The sequence below is a fragment of the Manis pentadactyla genome, chromosome 12 (genome assembly GCF_030020395.1).
Source record: "Manis pentadactyla isolate mManPen7 chromosome 12, mManPen7.hap1, whole genome shotgun sequence".
Taxonomy (NCBI): domain Eukaryota; kingdom Metazoa; phylum Chordata; class Mammalia; order Pholidota; family Manidae; genus Manis; species Manis pentadactyla.
This window is the reverse complement of record NC_080030.1, coordinates 88058125-88073017: the sequence shown is the minus strand read 5'-3', so window position 1 is coordinate 88073017 and position 14893 is coordinate 88058125. Positions and strand designations below refer to the sequence as shown.

At 34.8% G+C, this 14893-nt stretch overlaps 1 pseudogene; it reads left to right on the top strand.

Moving 5' to 3' along the window:
- Window positions 1–595: 595 nt before the first annotated feature.
- LOC130679810 (centrosomal protein of 162 kDa-like) overlaps window positions 596–14893 on the top strand; it is a 70427-nt pseudogene continuing 56129 nt past the window's right edge.

Here is a 14893-nt window from a genome sequence, read left to right as displayed (position 1 = left end):
ATTCCATGATGTGATCAGGAAGACTGGCAGGGATCCTTTATCTGTGGGTTGTAGGCGATCTTTGGTGTCTGGAGGGCTGTTTTGAACGGGAACCAGATTTTAAGGGGTTGAGCGGTGAACTCACAAGGTGGCATATAAAGAAGTGATCAGTAGAGTAAAAGGGAGGTGGGGATAAGGAACTCTTCCTGGTTGTTCTGTTTTGTTTTTGGTTTGCTTTTTCTTTTTTTTTAAAAGGTTGTGTCGACCCGAGTGCTCGTGCTTGCATTCCATGGTTGTGCCTGGTGCTCTGCTAGGCCTGGGGATGCAATGGTGGGCAGGTTTATGATCTGAGGGAGGCAGGAGGGGAAAGAGAGGAGGCAGGGGAGCTTCCATGATGACAGGGGATACCCAAGGGCGAGAAAACCAGGAGAGCTGGGAGTGACCCCTCGGCAGGTTCTGTTTGGGAGAGGAGGAAAGAATTGCTCTTCTGTGACAGGAAGACAGTATCTTAGTAGGTGAGTTTAGTGGCGGGGTGAGGGGAAGGATGGTGGTTTTTGACTGAAGGTCTTTATTTTCTCTTTGAAGGCAAAGGCCAGATTATTGGCTGCGAGCAAGGGAGGGTAGCTTGGTGTTAGAGTAGGGATTTAGAATTAGTAAAATTTGGACCTGAAGAGCAAAAAAGAATAAATAAACGCTTATTAAAGCTTATTAATCATTGCGACGAATGCTCATTTCTCTGGTAAATGCCTAAAATTCAATTCTAACCAATCTTAGAATTCTGTGTTCTTCTAGACTGATGCTAGGTAATTTTGCCCAGTCATTATTTATTCTTCGGTCTTAGAGAATGTCTAGAAGGGGACTGTATCCTTTTTTCTCCTTTCCTGATTAAGTTTCTTGGTCACCTTGTCTTTATTTCATTGTTGTTGTCGCTGATTTTTTCTCCCTGGCTAGTTTACATGTTTAATTCTGGATATTAAATTAATGTTCAGAGATAAATGCTTGATTTTTAACCTGTTTTGGCCACATGTTTAGAAATACGAATTTATCCATTATTGCTGAGAATACTGTTCATGTGTGTGGCAGCTGAACAGTGAGAGAAACATTTTTAGTCATGAATCTGGGATTCTTGAATTTAAATTCGGTAACTTGTATCTGATTCAGTTTTCAGATGAATCTTTGAAAAGTCAAACAAAACACCAAGACAACCCAAAAGAGAAGTGAAAATGAAAGATACGGTGCCATGGTGGATGAGTGAAGATGATTTTGAAGATGGTAGTAAATATTACTCATTTTTAATTTAAGATGATGTGACCACAAGGGGTCAGTCAAGACTTTAATTCTGGATTTTGTTACTTTGCTATAATATATAAAAAAATAGTAATACTTAGAGCATGAATTTTTGAGGTATGAATTGATTTTCTTTATTACTTTACTTATTACATAATTGAGAAATACTTCTGCATTATCAGTTACTTTACATTGAGATAATTTATATTTTCTCAAATTATGATGACCAGTATGTTTACATATTATGTTTAATGGTAAATTAATTTAAGGTGATTTAATAAAATATGATGACAATATATTAATCAGTCATCACATTGAAAAGGTTTTAACAAATCTATAGACTTTGATATCCCAATCTGTTACTTATAATAGTAAAAAATAGTTTATTGCTTTAATGGTAAAAAAACTAATTATTGAGTCTGTCTGTACTTGTGTACAGCTTTCCCAGAACTATTCCTGGTCACGTGTTTACAACTGGGAGATTACTCTGGGATGTTTCTTCAGTATGCCTGCTATACGGGATACTGCTGGGTCTGTAAGGAACCCCAGACCACTTCTGTTAAGTACCGACCTTCACACTCTTTGTGGATCATGAAGCACCATTTTATAAACTGATAGGATTTTTGTATCTCTTCTTTAGGGGAATATTTACCATGGCTTTGTTTTTTTCACATAAAATTGAGCCCAAATTCCTTAATGTGATAATTAGTGCTCTACATAGTCTGATTAGAACCCTCCTTTTCTGGCCTCATGTGCTCCAGCCACACTCAGTTATTCCTCATTTCCTGGAAATGCCATTGGCTCCATGCCTCTGTGCATTAGCTCATGCTTTCTTGCCACTAGAATTCCTTTCCTCTCATCCTTCCTGTCCAGTAAAGCTTGGCATTACCTCTTTTTTGCAATCCTTCCCTAATTCTTCTAGCTTCCTTTGTAACATAATTGTTTTCTCCTTTATTTTGGTGTCCAAACACCACACAAACACTTACATATTGTGTTGATAGTCTTAGCCTATAAGGTTACCACTGAGATTAGGCGCTTTGTGAGGGCAGGAAATACATCTTTTTTCTTGTATCCCTTGACTGTGAACAGTAAATAAAAATGTGTTTAATACATGAATGTTAGAGTGAATTTGATAGTCACTTTTCTGTTCTTCTTAATACTATACAGTAAGGAATTGTCTTAATGAAAAATTCAGTGCATTTTTTTCATAAAACCCCAAACCATGCAACAGTGCTGAAGTTTGCATGTAAGGAATTCTTTTTTAGAATCTTTTCCCCCTTTGGTGCGTGAAAAGGATATTATATAATGAAGTACTATTGGAACTGCTGACAAAGATTTGAAATTTTATTAGCATTAAAGTCTCACTTCTAGAAAGTAATGAATCAGAGATGGAGTATGCAGCTCACCCCCAAAAAGAAAGATGACTGGGCCATAGATCAACACTTGAATGTAAATTGACTGAAGTACTAATAATTCTTAAAAAATAATTTGTCAGTCAGAAGTAGATTTGATTAATAAGGGAGACAAAGAAGAATACTTAAGAAGCAAACTGACAGTATCCACTTAAACAAGGGAGAGGGTTTCTCTGCCCAAGGCCATAACCTGGTCCCTCATTCAGCACAGATATTTATTGAGTTTATGTTATGTTTTGAGTACTAGACACTAGCACACAAAGCCAAGATATGATTCCTGACATCAAAAGTGTAGAACCTTCTGAAGGAGAAATAACTTTCTCAGTGTTTCAGTTTTCTATTGCTTTTAGAATAAAGAGCAAACCCCTACCTGGCCTAGAGGACAAGAATGGTCTGAACATCAACTCCCGCTCTGTGCTTATTTCCTCCAGATGCACCCTTACTCTCTGCATCCAGCCTCCCTGGCCTTTTTGCACACACCCTCAAATGTGTTCTGTGGACCCTTTGTACCTTCTCTTCCTTCTGGAATTGTCTCTGTTTTCCAGTTCACCTAGTGACATTCTTCTCTTCATATAAGGCTGAAGATACTCTTAGGTGGCATGGTATACTGTTTTAAATACTTGTGCTTCAAAATAATTCTTAAAATATCATCTCACTATGCAAATTTTTGAAATAGTCTATCTAATAAGATCTACTGCTAGCAAGTAGAACTAAATTTTTCTTTTGTGAATTTTAGGTCTGATGGATACTTATTTAGTAAACCAAGATTTATTTTGTAGCTACTGTCCACAAAATTAGTATAACAGTATTACTGAGTTGATATAGTACTGAAAAAAATTTCCTAAACATAAATATCTAACGATATTAACTCTCATCCCTAGGACTGCTTGGAACAAATGTAAGCTATTTGAAAACAAAGCAGACCGCTCAGCCTATTACGGAAACAGAGGAGCCCTCTGCCAGACAGGTTCAGGTTCTTAAGAGCAGTGGAACCTCTGTCTTAAGTATTGACAGTTTAGAAACAAATGGTAAGAAATGTAAGGGGTATGAGCTGACAGGCTGATTACTGTGCTTATAATCAGACTTTTTACAAAAATTAATTCATAACTGTCTTGGAGCTGCCTTTACTGACTGAACCATGAAACAGCTGTAATACCTTTAATTCTTTTAATAGCTTAGAATTACACATCTAGAAAAGCCTTATAACCTTACATATTGATTATAAATATAAATATGTTTGGTGGGTGAGAGATTAAAGTATGTTTTAATTTTTAAAAAATTTACTATAAATGTCAAAAAAGGCATTATCATAATTAATTTTTTTTCAAAATTATGTACATTAATAAAATATATTTGTGCTTTCCATTTAGACATGGTAGTTTCTGAGGTCAATCACAGTGTCCTCGGATTGGGGCTGGACACATTAGAAGAACAAGAAGAAAAAGAACAATTTTTTGCCAGGCTTGAGAAAGGCTTAACATCTTCCATTGATTATTCAAGATTAAATGAGGAATTAGATTCTAATGACTCCATACATTTTAAAGCTTTACATAGGTAATGTAAATTCAACATAAACTCATCATTAAATGCTCTTCATGTATATGTTTTTGGAACGGTGGTATCTGCGTGGACTTAGTGGTAAACATTGTTTGTAACAGGCAAAGGTTAGATCTTATTTTTAAGTCTTTTCTCTGTTCGTTATTTTGGTCAGGATATCACTGCTACATGAATGGTGTGTGTTGATTTGTATTTGAGAGCCCTCTTTGCCTCCAGATATCTGAAATTTCATGCCTGAGATACTGAGACTAACAGTACATTGCCAAAAAGATCCTACTAGGAAAGTAATTAGAAAGTGATTTTCCACAGAGAGGGTAAATAAGAAAGTCCAGGGAGCTGTTATAGCTTCAGGGAGAAAAGGAACAGGAAAGAAGGGGAAGCAGGCAGGGTTGGTCTGTGTCCTCCCTTCGTGGATGGTTCACCCTGATGATTATCAGGAGGTGTCCATGTATCCTGGAAATCCTACTGGTTGACTGAAGTGGTCCTCTGGCACGTACAGTAGACCTTTGACATTGTCACCTTTGTGACACCTGGTATCTTTAATGTCCTCAGGTTCAGTTTTCAATTTAAGTTTTAAAATTACAGATGGAAGTCAGATTACAACTTTACAAACACCAAGTGTTAATAAAGTAAGGAGCAGAGAATCATAACCTCTGGATGTGTAGTACCTGGCCCCCTCAGGCTGTGTAGGTTCTTGCAGACAACAGATAAAGCAGTACAGTGACTGTCATGAACTAGCCGTGCGGGGACTGACATGTCTCCTCAGGGCACTACTGCCTCATTTTACCCTCCCTGCAAGCTGACAAGTTAGCCTGCCAGTTCCGTGGATGTGGATTAGAGAGACAGGATTCCTGGGTCAGAAATGAAGGACTATTCCTCACAACAAAAGCAGTGCTCGCGTGTCGGTTACTTCCCTCAGTTCCCCATGACCCACAAGGCCCTCGGAGGCAGCACACCGCGCCATGATGGCTGTCTGCACGTGCAGTCGGCTGCTTCCCAGGAGAGGATCACTGAGCTTGCGGAACCTATTGCTCTTACAGTTAGTGGAGCCACGCCTTACTTTGGGCGATGCTGTCGCTTGCTTTGTCAAGTCTCACTGCCAGCACAACCCGGAGAAACGCCCTAGGAAAGGAGCGCCTGTGCTTGGAGCTCGCGGCACGCCCTGCCAAGGGCCACCCGAGGACCTGCGCGGATTGCCCCTCCCCGCCGTGTCAGGGCAGATTAAGCACACAGGCTTGTTGGCCACAAGTTTTTGCCTCACCCTTTGTAATAGTTCTTAACTTTTTGTTATTTCTTAAAAATATTCTTACCCACTGTTATTTCTGCTCTAGAACAAGCTAGTCAGAGTGCTGCATAGCATTGAGTATGCAATGCTGTTTGCTGTTTTTATTATTGTAGTTTTACAGTTTCTTGTATCTGCTAAAGATCTCACAGAAGACGAGGTTGATGGATTGGAAAAGGTAGAACTGATTCCTTGGTTTGAAAGAAAGCGGTAGGTGATTTGCTCAAGCTCCTTTGTCGCTTGTCTGAATATTTATTAGTTTATGGCTCCTATTCAGCTTCCATTTCAGGATTAAATTGCTTATTAGCATGTAAATGCTGACCCTGGCATTTTTTTTCTGGCCTCCACGTAGACTTCACTGGTCTCATCACTTGTGGTCAATTCCTAATCTTCCCTGTAGAAAGACTATCTGGGCCCTGAGACATGTAAATGGATAGATTTAGTTATAAAATTGTATATTTATGTTTGAAGTTAAGAAATAGTGACATTTTTTACCCTTTGTATTTGGCAGTTAAGTTAGTCTTAGACTTTGAGAATCTTTTAAAAAAGTTTCAAAGCATTATCCTTATAGCTCCCGAATTTTTAGTTTTTCATAGAACACGAGTACTTGAGAAAAAATATATAATATTAGAGGTTTTTAAAAACTAGCACAAAGGATTGCATGGAGGTGTATTATTAACATGTAACACTAAATAAGTAAATATTTTTCCAGTAATCAAGCTAATGCAGAATTTACTGAAGATAAAGAGGAGAATGAATCAAAACATGAAGAACAGCCAGGTAATTTCACTGGTTATAACATTTATAATATTTGAAAAGATAATATAGCTTTTAATAAAGACATTAATAAGAGAAAAATAGTTAAAAGTAAAATCAAATTATCTTGGGAAGAGCTCTGAACAAATAGAGTGAATTCCCTGTTACAATCTGAGCTACTAAGAAATTGTTGCAAGTGCCCTCCTGCGTTGTTGGTAGTGAGCAGTGGACCAGTGGAAGACAGAAAAAAGGATTTTTGTGCTAAGCCCAGGGCACCTGTGGAGCCTGGACAAACACCTCCAAAGCATGGTTGGGGGACGGGAATGGGTATTTCTTTTTCTATCTTTTGATATTTAATGTGCCTGTGTTTTTCAAATGGTTTTCTTATAGATAGCATATAGCTGTAATTTGGTGTTTTAGCCAATCTGATAACTTCTGACTTTTAATTGAAATGTTTATACCCTTTACACAAACATCCATTGGCAATGGTTATTTATTGTTTGCCATTTGTTTTTTAGCTCTCCATCTTTTTTTTCTTGTTACTGTGTTTGTCCTGTATTCTATTGGATTATTTATAGCATTCCATTTTATCCCTTTTTTGTCTTGTTAGTTATACCTGTTTGCTATATTTTTGCTTAGCTGTCCCATGATTCACAATATGTCTTTTTCTTATTAGTCTGTATTATACTAGTTTATACAAGTCTTAACAGTAACACTCTCCAAACACTCAGTTTTTGTCATACATTTTTCTGCTATGTATCTTAAAAACCCCCACAATACATTATTACTTATCATTATTAATATTAATGCTTTTATATTATCACTTAATTCTTAAGGATGATAAAAAATTTTTATTTATATAAAAATTTCTATTTATCTACATATTTACCATTCCCAGTGCTTGTATTCCTTTGCACAGATTTGAATTTCCTTTTTAACTTTTATTTTGAAATGAATCTTTTAAAGTTTAGTTTTAAATTGAGGTATAATTAACATATTATTTTTCAGGTGTACAACATACTGATTTGACATATATATACATTGCAAAATGATTACCACAGCAAGGTGAGTTAATATTTGTCACCTTACATAATTACAAAAAAATAATTTGCTTCTCTTGTGATAATTTTAAGATCTGTTCTCTTGGCAATTTTCATATAGTTGCTTTCTAGTATTATTTTGAGTTTCTACCCAGTATTTTTTTTCAGCATGAAGAACCTCCTTTAACAAATTTCTTGTAGTGCAAGTGTACTATCCATGAATTCTCTGTTTTTGTCTGAAAATATATTTGCCTTTGTTTTTGAAAAATACTTTTGCCTGATATAAAATTCTAGGCAGAGTTTTTTTCTTTGAGCACTTTAATGATTTCATTTTATTATCTTCTGATAATAAAGAGAAGTTACTGGTAATCCCTGTTATTGTTATTTTGCATATATTATGGGTTTTTTTCTGTTTTCAAAATGTTTTGGCCATTAATTCTTCAGACATCATTTCTGTCCTCCTCCCCATCCTCTGGCCCTGATTACAAGCAGGTCAGAAAACTGAATTCCGTCCCCCAAGTTACTCAGACTGTTTCCTTTAAAGCTTTTTTCCTCTCTGTGCTTCTGTTTTTATTGCTATGTGTTCAAGTTCACTAATCTTTTTTCTTCTTTTCTTTAATCTTCTGTTAATTCATCAAATGATTTTTCTTTCACTCTAGAATTTCCTTTTGGATTTTTTTTCCCCAAATCTCTTTAGTCTCTTCCCTCAGGGTTATTTTTTTCTCTAGTCCTCAGCATTGAGCATATTCTGCATGTGTTCCCAACATTTGTTCCAATATATTCCCAACATTTGTTCATTTCTGGGTCTCTTTCTATTGACTTCTAGTTACGGGCATTTTTTTCCACCTTATTGTAAGTCCAGTGATTTTTTTTTTTAGTTGGGTATTAGATATGTAGATTTTTACACTGTTAATTGTCTGGATTTTGTTTTCTTTTTTAAAAGAGTGTTGAGCTTCGTTCTGGCAGTTGATGCTGCCAGTTTAATCCTTTCAGGCTTTTCTTATGTTTCGTCAGGGGAAGTCTAGAGTGACCTTTGACCTAGCTGAGTTTGGCACTACTGCTAAGGCACAGCCCCCCTGAGGTTTCTGCTGAATGCCCTTACTTCACAGTGAGGACTTATTCCACTCAAGATGGTTAAAGCCCCAGTCTTCTTACCCTGTGTGAACTCTGGGAATTGTCCAGCCTGAATCATCCCAGTTATTCTTTGCTGAAACTACACAAGAATGGATTAGTATTCAGCAAGGACTCAAGGAGTCCACAGGCAGATTTCTACAGCTCTGTTTCTACGTAGGTACTTCCTATCATTATCACTGCCCTGTAACTTCCAATTGCCTCAACTTTTCTGATCTCTTTGTCTGCTTAACACAAGACCATCTTGATCTCCACATTCCCTGCTCAGCTTTCTAAAATATATACACTTTTAAGTACGTTAGGGATCAGCTCACTTGTTAATCTTTTCTTGGAAATCAAATTTTTGTGCTGCCAATTGTCCAGTGTCTGAAAACAGTTGTTTCATACATTTTGTTCAGTTGACTCATTGTTTACAAAGTCCTTAAAATCCAACATAGTAGAGGAGAAAGTCCTCTAGTGTGCCTCCTACTTGAATCAAAATTTGCAGCTAATTTCCAACAATGAAAAATGTTTCCAAAATGTATCATTTAGAGCTTTTAAATTGAGTATTGTTTATTTGAATTTTAAAAACATTTTCCATTTATGCAAATACTATTTTCAAAGTGACAGGGATAGGGAATATAATAATAGAAATAGTACCTTGAATGTGTAACATCCTTCTCCCGCAAAGATCGGAACACTACAAATATTCTCCTTCTTTTCCAACCAATATGGGAGAGCCTGGGGATTAGCTCTGATATTTCTCAGTTGAGCACCACCTTCTCGGCTTGGTTTTATTCTTCCATTTTTGTATAAACTTAATTTGCTTTGGTATTTATTTCTGGAATCTTTGATGTGCTATTTTCCTTCCCTTTATTTCTTGTTTTATCTATCTCATTTCTATCTACCAGTGACATTTTCTTCCTACTTCAAACCTAGTTTATTCATGACAAATTCCTGGGGAAGGAATATGTTGGACAACAATATTTGCCTATAGACTATTCAGTTGCTAAGTGCAGTTGACAAAATCTATTTTTTAAAAATTCACAATTGACTAGCACTTTTCCCAATCAGAAATATTTGGCTTTATTAACTTTTGGTTCATAGTAAGTACAATGCTAGCTGTAATACTAACAGATAATTATTACTACTAAATATAACACCTAACACTTGTATATATAATGCATAGTGTATAAGTCCCTGTTCTAAACACTTTCATTTTTAATCTTCTCAATGACCTTTTGTTTGAGATAAGTACTATTTTTATTCCAACATTATAGATGAGAAGAATGAGGCAAAGAGAATTTTTGACCTGATGATGGTTCTGCAGTTGAAAGTAGCAGAACCAGGAATTGAATGCAGACCTTCAGGCTCCTGGTTATGCTCTTAGGCACTGTGCTGTTTTACGTGAACTGTTGCTTATACTACCTCTCAGCAGTCACGCGGACACTACACCTCCTTCCACTGATTTCAGGGAGTTCTCAAAACTCGAGTATTGTCTAAATTCACTGTTCTACCCTCCCAGGTCTCCTCAACTTGTTCATCATTTTTACTTAAACAAATCTAATCCCTGAGGTTACTTAAAATTCAGTCATTCCTACCTTGGACATTAGAATCTTAATTATCATATATTAGTCCTAGCACCCAGAATTATGTCTAATACAAAGTAATTTCTTGATAACTGTTTTGTGAATTTAACTATATCTACTGTTATTTAGAAAATTCCAGTGTTCTTTTTTATGTGGAAGAGTTTTAATATATGTAACAATTTGTATATAATGATTTGTAACTAAAATTGTAACAGTTCATATATAAACAGTTTGAGATTTTTATCTTTGAAAACAAATATTAAAATTTGTTTTAAAGATATAAAATCTTTTGGACAGCCCTATAATATTTTAGTCAGTTAATAATATAAAAGATTAAAAAGGTAAAACTTTTATAACTAATTGAAGTACAAGAAAAATGAAATAAACCTGTCTTTTGAGTTGAATTCTATTACATCTTTGCAAAAAAAGGTGTTTCTAAAGCTATCTTTCTGTTAACATTTTACTAAATTATTCTTATACAGACTTCTTCCTTTGGTAATCCAGCCTTTTTCTGAAATTTGACTTTCTGACCCTGTGATCTTTGTATTTTTAAACAGGTATTTTAAAACACACTTTTCTTTGGTAGGTCTTGTCCTTGTGAAGTACAGTAAATACCCCTCCTCAGTATTTATACTAATAGTGACATTACTGTCTGAAACTTAATTGGCTAAATTACTACATTCACGTTCGTTGTTTCTGTACTCTAGTTCTCTGGTATCACAGTTCTTACCAAGACTGGCCAAGTATTCTCTTCCATATTGCTTGCCATGTAAAATTTATCCTTGAAGTTCCCTAATAATAAATAGTAGAATAATAACTATTTGTTATATTGGTCTTGATCCAGACATGGTCTCTTTTGGAACTGTGTATTAGGACTAGATGTTTTGAAGATGTTATGTAACCATAGATTCTAAATAGAAGTGAGAGAGACACTTTCCAGGTATTAATAAACACTCTTATTTTTAAATTTACTTAATACTTTGTCCTTGGGTGTCTATGTTACTCAGCTTGGAGGAAAAGATAAGATGACTTTAGAAATACACAAAGATTAATGTGACATGATTATTCTTAGGTACTTAATTGGATTTATACTTGTAATATGGCAATTACAATATTTTGTGAAAAATAAATAGGTCAGTAGAAGAGGTGATAGTTTGGTATTTTAGGAGAGTACAACTTGCATAAAAATGTGCCATCCTAAATGTGGAACCCTAATAGAGAGCCATCTGGGTAAGGATCAAAATAGGAAGAAGTTAGAGCTCTTTCACTGGGATGATCCTACACACTGCCTATCCAAGTGGAGAATGTAGATGACACTAATTAGAAAACTTACTTTAAAGGAACCTACAGTTTTGACAAATTTTAACTTCCATGCCATTTGATGGCCTGCCTTTTTGAAAAATTTTTTTCCAAAATATACATAAAACAATGATTACAAGTTATATTTGATCATTAATTTTGAACAATAAGGGGAAAATGACTGGCGATGTTATAATAGAAGGAATTATGTATAAAATAGTCATGTTACCTTGAAGTTTGAAAAATAGAATTTCTGAGCAAGGTAGGTGAACAGATGGCATCTAGAAACTCTTAACCAAGGTTATAAAAGCCTAAATTAATTACCAGTAATTGCCAAGGTTCTGAAGAGACTTGTAGAAGTTCTCTCACAGTTACATTCTCTAACCATGTAGGTTTATTGGTGAATGAGAGTGATAGAAAAAATGTAGAAGGCACATTTCTTGACCTTTTAATAATGGAGTAAAGCACTGACTTTCAAATTTTGTAACCATCTGTATCATGGTCATCTTATGTAACTGGTTTCAAGTCAAATGATTGTTTTCTTTTAATTTAGGAAGAAGAGAAAACTGGCATGCTGGCTAATGGTAAATATTTATATTTGTATATTTTAGTTGGAAAAAAATTGGTCTGTTCAGAATTGCATCTAAATTATTCTGAATCACTCTGTTGTTAGATATCTAATGAATTGAAGTTCACAAATTTTCTCAACAAATGTACCTTATGTTTATTTTGAATCCATCTTGTTATATTTAGGAATATTTCCTTTTTTAAAAGACTAGTATCATATGGCATTATGGATTAATTCTACCAAACATTCAAAAACAAATTCGTTTCACTCTTTCTTAAAATTTTCCAAAAGCAGAAAAAGAGGGAATTCTTCCAAAGTCATTCTATGAGGTCAGCATCATCTTGAAATCAAGACCAGACAAAGGTACCTCAAGAAAATAAAATCACAAGAAACAATTCCATTTACCACAGCATTAAAACAAATAAGATACTTAGGAATAAATTTAATCAAGGAGATAAGAGTTGTACACTTAAAACTGTAAAACATTGATGAAAGCAATTGAAGAACACCCAAATAAATGGAAAGATACTCAGTGTTTATTGATTGAAAGAATTGATATTCTAAAAATGTCTGTACTACCTAAAATGATCTATAGATTTAGTGCACTCCCTATAAAACTCCAATGGCATTTTTCACAGAATAGGAAAAATATTCCTAAAACATGTATGGAATCATAAAAAGCCTTAATAGCCAATGCAGTCTTGAGAAAGAAGAACAAAGCTGGAGGCATCATACTTCTTGATTTCAAACTATATTACTAAACTATAGTAATCAAAACAGTATGGTATTGGTCTTAAAAATAGACACAGAGATCAATGGAACAGTTAGAGAACCCAGAAATAAATATATGATCATTTAATTTTTGACAAAGGCACAAAGAATCCACAGTGAGGAAAGGATAATTTCTTCGATAAATAGTATTTGGAAAACTGGATAGCAAAAGATGAAATTGGACCATTATCTTACATGATACACAAAAATCAATTAAAAATGGATTAAATACTTGAGTACAAGACCTGAAACTGCAAAACAGCTGAAGAAAACTTGGGAGGTAAGCTCTTTGACTTTGGTCTTGGCAATGATTTTTTAGATTTAACACCAAAACAAAGTCAGCAAAAGCAAAAATAAGGAAGTGGGACTACATCAAACTAAAAAAATTCTCACAGCAAAGGGAACCTTCAACACAATGAAAAGGTATTCTGTGAATGGAACAAAATACTTGCAAACCACTTGTCCAAGAAGAGGTTAATACCCAAACTACACAAGGAACTCATCTAGTTTTATAGTCAAAAAACAACTGAATTTTTAAAAATGGTCAAAGGATCCCAATAGACATTTTCCTAAAGAAGACATACAAATGGCCAACAGGTATATGAAAAGATGTTCCATTTCACTAATCATCAGGGAAATGCAAATCCAGACCACAATGAGGTATCACCCCTCATCTGTCAGTATGGCTATTATCAAAAAGACAGGAGATAACAAAACTGGTAAGAATGTGAAGAAAAGGGAACCCTCACATACTGTTGGTGGGAATGTAAATGTGTGGCCAGTATGGAAAACAGTATGAAGATTCCTCAACAGATTAAAAAGAGAACTACCATATGATCCAGCAATCCACTTTTGGGAATATATTCAAAGAAAATGAAGTCTTAAAGAGATACCTGTAACTCCCATGTTCGTTGTAGCATTATTCACAATAGCCAAGGTATGAAAACAACCTGTTGATGGAAGAATAAAAATGTGGACTATATATACTAATGGCATATTTTTCATCCTTAAAAAACAGGATATTGTGCCATTTGCAACAACATGGATGAACCTGGAGAGCGTTATGCTAAATGAAATAAACCACAGAGAAAGACAATACTGCCTAGTATTACTTATATGTGGAATCTTAAAAAAAAAAGTTCAGCTTATATAAACAGTAGAATGGAGGGTGCAGGAGGCTAGGGGGTTGGAGGATGGGAGAGACTGGTAAACAGGTACAAATATTAAGTTATAAGATGAATAAGTTATAAGGATCTAGTGTATAACATGATGAGCAATTAATATTGTATTATGTAATTGAAATTTGGTAAGAAAGTAGAACGTAAGTGTTCTCAGCAATAAAAACAGCATGTGAGGTGACGGATGTAATTAACGGAAATCCTTTCACAGTATATACATATATCAAATCATCATGTTGTACACATTGAATATATTACAATTTTATTTGACTGTTATGCCTCAGTAAATCTTGAAAAAACAAACATAGTTAATTAAAGAAGAAAAGTAATTTACAGGGTCCCAACCAGTGATATGTTGATATATGTTTAACAAAAATATTCTGGAAGAAAAGAAAAAGCCTTATTTTGTAGATTTTGCCTGTTTTATGGTGTAAATACTTACATATTGATTGCAAGATAACAACATGCTGAAATACTATGAAGATACTATTCAGAAAGAATACAGAGACAATTGATATGAATTACCTTAAAGTTAGTTGATAATAGTAAAATGTAGTAAAGCAAGAAGAGGGGAAGGAAAGAAAATTACAGGCCAATATCCCTGATGAAAATAAATACAAACAAAACCCCTCACAATTAACAGCACATTAAAAGGATCATATACCATGACAAAATGGGATTTATCCCTGGGTACAAGGATAGCTCAATATGTGCAAGACAGTCAGTATGTTACAACATGTTAACAAAATGAAAGCAAAAAAAACCTAATAATCTCAATAAACATCGGAAAAGCATTTGACAAAGTTCAACATCTATTCATAAAACTCCCAACAAAATAGAACCTGCCTCACACAATAAAGACATCTATGAAAAGCCTACAACTAACATCACAATCAGAGGGGAAAAATGATAAAACTTTCCCTCTAAGATCCAAAACAAGGCAAAGATACCCACTCTCACCACTTTTGTTCAACATAGTGCTGCAAGTTCTAACTAGAGAAGACAAGGAAAAAAGATATCCAAACCAGAAAGGAAGAAGTAAAATTATATCTGGCTGCCAATGGC